This window comes from Rattus norvegicus, chromosome 6 (assembly GCF_036323735.1).
Source record: "Rattus norvegicus strain BN/NHsdMcwi chromosome 6, GRCr8, whole genome shotgun sequence".
NCBI lineage: Eukaryota > Metazoa > Chordata > Mammalia > Rodentia > Muridae > Rattus > Rattus norvegicus.
In genome coordinates, this window is record NC_086024.1 from 30011424 (window position 1) to 30017951 (window position 6528).

General features: G+C 48.9%; 1 pseudogene; it reads right to left on the reverse strand.

Annotated features, from left to right (window-relative positions):
• Pym1-ps2 (PYM homolog 1, exon junction complex associated factor, pseudogene 2) overlaps positions 1 to 2255 on the reverse strand; it is a 36056-nt pseudogene extending 33801 nt beyond the window's left edge.
• Positions 2256 to 6528: the final 4273 nt, after the last annotated feature.

The window sequence follows — 6528 nt, forward strand, 5'->3', positions numbered from 1 at the left end:
TTGCATGAGAAAGTGACCTCAGCAGAGAGTGAAAACTCTAGCTAAGCCTTTGTCCTGGTTGGTTTTATGTCACCTTGACATAAGCTGGAGTTATCAGAGAGGATGGAACCCAATTAAGAAAATGCTGCCATAACATAAGGCTGAGGGCAAACATATATGGCATTTTCTTAGTTAGTGACTGATAGAGGAGGGCCAAATCCTTTGTGAGAGGGCCCATCCCTGGGCTGGTGGCCCTGGGTTCTACAAGAAAGCAGTCTGAGCAAGCCACAAGGAGCAAGCCAGTAAGCAGCATCCCTCCATGGCCTCTGCATCAGCTCCTGCCTCTAGGCTCCTGACCGGTTTTGAGTTCTTGTCCTGACTTTCTTCAAAGGATGAACAGTAATCTGAAAGCATAACCCAAATATCCTCCCTCCCCCCACCCGAGTTGCTTTGGTCACAGTGTTTCATCACAGCATTAGCAACCCTAAGTAGAACAGCCTTTAAAAATCGTGTATTGAAGGAACTAAAATATTAAGGCAGCTATTGGCTGTGACCCACCAAAGTCTTAATAGTCCTTTGGCCAAGAGCCTGTAACAGGAGGTAGACCCTGAACACCCTGAGGTCCCCATGGAAGCCACTCATCAAGACTAATTTTCTTAGTGACCATGGGAGACTGTGGATCAGGAAGACTCTCCCAGAAAGAAAAGTCCATCAACACAGCAAAAAATTTACCAGAGTTCCTTCTGAGGAGCATAATGCTGTCTGTCTTCCACCCCAGACTCTAGACTAGTAAGAGATTAAAACCGTATATGGTCAAGTGCCTGCTTATTTGGACTCTGTGTCAGGCCCAGCTCTACCTAATCCTAGCTCTCCATGATAGACTTTGAGCAAGAGCCTTACGGTAATAGTTTAGGGTTAAGCTTCTGGAACTTGTAAGCCCGGGAAACAGATCATAAGGCCCTGTAATCATTTGTGCCTTGGCTGTTGAGTGGGGCCTGGGCTGCTGAATGGGGACTTAGCTGTGAAAAGGGACCTGGGCTGTGGGGTGGGGTCTGGAGAAGACTGTTGGGCAGAGATAGCAGCTCGTGCTGGGAAGGTGGCAATATAGCTAGATAAGTCGTCTTTATTTAAAGCAGATAGAAGGTGGTGTCAGGATCCATTGACACAGAGACCGAGGGTAGACCAGAAGCACATAAGGAACAGGAAGCTGTGCCATGGACAAGAGCACTCAAGGCCAGATGTGTCTGCAGTGCTCCACTTCGAGAAGGTCCAGTGTCTGACAATGGGTGTAGGAGTCAGATGAGTGGGTGGAGAGGTGTGGGAAGTGAGACATGGGCATTGAAGTGAAGACTACACTTACAGCTTGTTGGTAAACCTGGACTGGGACGTGTTTTAGCTGGGTTGAGGAAGGCTTTGTTATCTTAAAGACGGGGTGACACTATCTTCTTTACTACTGCTGGGGAAAGGCCTTTAGAAAAGCAGAATCAGTAACAAAATAAGGACAGGGAACTCACTGAAGAGGGTCCCTGAGAAACGGCAGCGTGAGGGTCCAGGCACTGACAAAGGCGGGAGGCGAAGGGACCGGAAGGGAGAGAAGCCAACACATTTATAAACTTCCTGAGGGGACCTTGAAGAGATTACCTGCGTTCCTGTGAAATGGGAAATGAATGTGAAATGGGAAATAGAAAGTGAGGAGGCTGGGGACAGTTTGAGAAGGGAGGAGACAACACTGAGTAGCTCTTCTGGGGAATGAGAGGAGACCTGGCCAGGAAAGCACCAAGGGTGAGGTCTAGGGCACCATGGAAGTGAGCTGATGGTAACTGGGAGCTGTGAGGTCATTTGAGGTCACACACTTTTCCCTGGAAGGCGGGCCCTCGGCTGAGCTTCCTGGTTAACTTTCTTTGTGCTTTTGTGGTCTAAGTTGGGGGAGGGGGAGTCGGTGTCTGCACATCCACCAGTGCTTCAGATGAACACATCTAAAACCAAACATGGAACCCAGGCTTCCCCCTGGTCCTATCGCCTCCCAATGTCCCAGAACCCCCCAGGAGCAGACTTCCCCTTGAGTCCATGGCTACCACTCTTCAGGCTGTTGCCAGGGCTTCCTAAATCTTCCTCCCCTTCTCCACTTGCCCTACACTCAGGTCGCCTTCATCTTCTAGGTGCGACTGCCGCAGTTTCAGCTCCTTTATCCTAGTTTTGGCGTCTGTCACTGCGGTGACAAATGCAACTTGGAAAGGGAGGGGTTTGCTTTGCTTGTACTTGCCTCTCACAATCATCGAAGGGAGCCAAGACGGGAACCCAAGGCAGGAACTGAGGCAGACAGCATGGACCAATGCCGCCTACTAGCTTTCTTTCCTTAGCTTGTTCAGTTTGCTTTCTTTTATAAGCTAGGACCACCTGCCCTGGGGTGGCCCCACCCACAGCGAGCTCAACCCTCCCCTCTCCATCAATAATCAAGAACACGCCACACAGACGTGCCTTTAGACCAGGTAGGTCGTGGCCTCACTCCTTTAATTGAGATGCCTGCCCTCTTCCTGGGTGACTCGACAAACCTAATCAGCATATCCACTGCCACCTTTAAAGCTAAATATGCAGAAATTAACTCTGATTTCCACCTACTTTGGGGGGGGGGGTTGTGTCAAATAACATTGGTTCTGGGACATGGCCCCACCCCTCTGCCAGATTTAGGAAAATCCCAAATGCTACCTGTACCCATGGTACCTTGTGCCTCTTCTCTCTCTCTCTCTCTCTCTCTCTCTCTTAATGATTTCTTGTTCTCCTTCCCCATGGAGGCATAGGAAGAGGTTGGGGACACTAGGAGCCCCTGATCTGCTCTACTCCCTGGAGCAAAAGATACGTGATACAAGCGGACGGTCACTACATGACCGACGCTTGTCATTCAAGTCCTCAAGATCACAGCTTAAAGATCTATCTTCCCTCAAATCAGCGACTGCTCACGACACTCAGTCATCCTGGCCTTTTCCCCCTGTGTCTTTGCTCCACCATTCTGGCTGCTAGGCACGCTTGCTCCACTCTGTCCTCCGTGATTACCACATTTACCTTTGTCCCAGCCCTTTCCTCCATGGTGTCTTCCCCGCACCCTCCCCCACCTGCCATGGGTCATGTTCCCTGTCCTACTGTAACTTGCTTGAGGGCAACTTCAAGTCTTCCTCTGAAAACACTTAACTGCAGAAACAGAAGACAACTTGTATAACTTGTGTACAAATAGTGCCCTCTCTGGCTGTGTCTCAAAGTGTACTTTTTTGGCACTTAGTAGGGACACAAGAGTACTTCTGAGTGACTGGGGGAACCTTTCTTCCTCATAACTTTCCGAATAAGTCAAGAACCCTCTTGTTGGAATATTAGTTTTTAAAATGTGGTTCTCTTTAGGTTCCCATGAAGAAAGTGTCTGTCCTCAACGATGAACAAAGTCTGTGTCATTACGGGGTTTGTTGCATCTTTATTTGGGAAACGAATGTTTGCCTTGCACACTGGATGAAGGCAGTGATTGTGTTTGCCAGAGTGCCAGACAGGCCACTGCGTAAGGGCAAAGGAATTCTTCCGGAGCTGGTATTTTCCAACACATTCAGCAACATTTGTCTCCTGGGCTGAATGAGGTGGTGTATGTGAAGGCATATGGAAAGGTATGAGGCTAAAGGAAGGAGGTGCCATGTCTATAAATAATAAACCAATAGTTAGTTTAGTTTATTTGCAATGTGCTAACGGTTTTTTTTCCAGTTTGGAAAATGGAATTGTTGGAATCCTTGGAAATGTTACCTAAAAATAAACCACAGAGGCAGACAGCAGGCTGGTGGTTGTCAGAGACAGGGGAAGGGAGGTGGACTGCTTAATATACAAGGTTTCCTTCGTGGTGACGAGAATATTCTGGACCAAGGTAAGGGCAGTGGTTGCCCCATACTGTGGAGACACAAATGCCATGAAACTGTTCACTTTGAAATGAGTAATTTCGTGTTAAGTGAATTGAAACTTAATAAAAAAAAAAGTACTTGGCCCTTGATAACGCATTCCAAATAGACGAGGCTGGACGGCTCCAGAAGTGCACACCACTGGTGAGAACATACCCAGTTCCCACTGTGATAAATACTCCGCCCCAGCGAAGGGAATGGAGACCTTGTGTGCACAGTGCTCACCAGACTGAACACTATTTCCAGCCAGCACAGCTCCGGTTTCCTCCTCTGACTTCCACAGGGACTTTTCAGATGTCTAACTTGGTTAAGGGTCTTCTCGTTCTAGAGTAGAGCCTAAAGCATTTTCTTTTTCTCCTTCACATGAGCAGGACTTTCCAGAGACAACAGCTCACAGACTACGATAAGCTTTGCTGTGGCCACTGTCCACCAGGGCCCTTCGGTGGGGGGGGGGGGGAGAGTAGCATCCCGCATTGTGGGCAGAGTCCCAGAGCAGTTTCTGAAGCCTCCAGGCAGGTCTGACTACAAAGAAAACTTCATAGATCAGCAGCAGCAGCTCACAATCACTCCTTGACATGGTCCCTTCTTGTCTCACCAGGAAGGAACAGAATTATTATCTCCCTGCAAAGGCAAGGGCAGACTCAGGAAGTACACCTCCACCGTGTACACAGCCCAGATCATCAGTCCTCCCCTGTAGTAGGACTGTCTAGGTGAGGTCTGGTGGGGCTCTGTGAACAGGAGGCATGGAGCTATCCACAGAGAAGTATCCATGCTTTCAACACCTACGGCCTCATGGGAAAATACACCCTTCAATTCAGACATGGCAGTTGGGCCCAGGGCCCAGGGACTGTACTGTAATCACGTTGCATCACTTGACTTTATAACCAAAGTCTGTGGGACTTAATGACTGAGTTTCTTCCTGGTTCTAGCACTTCCTAGCTTTTCAAAAGCCTTCACTTGTGTGGTCTCGTGGCTCAAACAGTTGGAAACTTGTCTACTCCAGGAGATGGTTTACTTCTTACCCAGAATCTACTCAACAAGGCCTTGAAGAAAAGCTGTATTCACCAGTGGGACTCTAGTTCCGGCACAGAGGATTGTCTCTTGTCATCTTGACCTCTCGACCAAAGCACCTTTTCTGAGGAAGGCTCCTGCTGAACTCCTTGTGCATCTAAACGCTCTCAGTTTAAAAGTGTGTGTTGGGAAGAGAACCCACAGCTCAACCCACTCCCAATTACGGGAGTGATTTGAAACAATTCAATGCACCTACAGGTAACTCCATAATCCCCCCAGTTGATCCTCTTAGATTTGAGAACCTAGTGGGGCCACCCCTGGCTTCCTTCCTTCCTTCCTTCCTTCCTTCCTTCTCTCTTTCCTTCTTTCTTTTTCCCAAGCCTAGCTGGCTGTCTGGATGCTAAAACCTTTATAGCTCTACAGAGAAGCACATGAGTCCATGTAGTAAGTGCCTGTCAACCATCAGCATCTCTAATTGCCATATGGGTAAAGAGGTAGGGACCGTGAGGTGTTCCTGGGAGATGGAGAATGTATGGAGGTACCCAGGCATGAACGAGAGGCACGAAATCATCACTGCAAGTCCCTCCATGTCACCCTCACAGCCTAGAGAAGCTCTGGGGAACAGTCTTGGTAGCCACCTCCTTCATTTTTACCCAAGGAAACATGACTTACTTGACACAATACAGATATCATGGAAACACCCAGGCTCGGTGTGAATTTGTTTTCCTGTCCATCCAGGCAGAAGAGGTCACAGTGAGGCCCAGCTTTCTTCCTCTACACCATGGGCCCACTGCCAAGGAAGTGGAGGGGTTAGTGTTACCTCGGCTAAGGCCTCCCATGTAGGTATCTCTTTCCTGCTATCATTACCCCACCCCCGTGCAGGGAGGAAACCTGAGGCTTTCGCCATCAGTTACTAGAGGCAGGTATAGGACTCAGGGTGCTTCTAAGCCAAAGAATGGCTGCATACTAAGCAGAGCAAATGACATTATGTTTAGGGCTATTTTACTAATAAATAGTAAGTATCCCATTGTCATGCAGTGATGGCTTTGCCTCTGGGACCACTAAGAGAGAGAGGGGAAGGAACACACTGGAAGGTTCCCCCCAGTCACTCGGTTTTCCTCTTCTACAGGACAATGAGCCTGCTGTGTCATTACTGGCCATTCCATTCTTGACAACCCGTGACTTTCCAAAGAGTCTAGAGATGTGGCACCCTGTGTACTTGTATGTCTTGTTATCAGGACCCCTTCCTGCCTTCGATCTGCTTGACCATGACAACCTTATGACACATTTAATTGGTCCTTTGAAGATGTCAGGGCTTCCAGAGTTAACCCATTCCAATAAAACACCCTTAATTTTGACTGGATCACACCCGGGCACCAGTAGGCCGTTGGCTAAGGATTGGGTCCTGACACAGGACGGGAAGGGGTGAGGCTAAGAGCAGAAAGGCGAGGTCTGGAAGGATATGAGGAACCTCCCTGCAGCCCGAGGTTGAGATGAACCCCCCACCCCAACTTCACCCCCACAGGGTCAAGGGCAGAAAGGAACAGGGGAAGCAGAGAGATACCGGGGTGGAAGGGGAAGGTGGCGATGGGGAAGGAACCATCACAAGCTC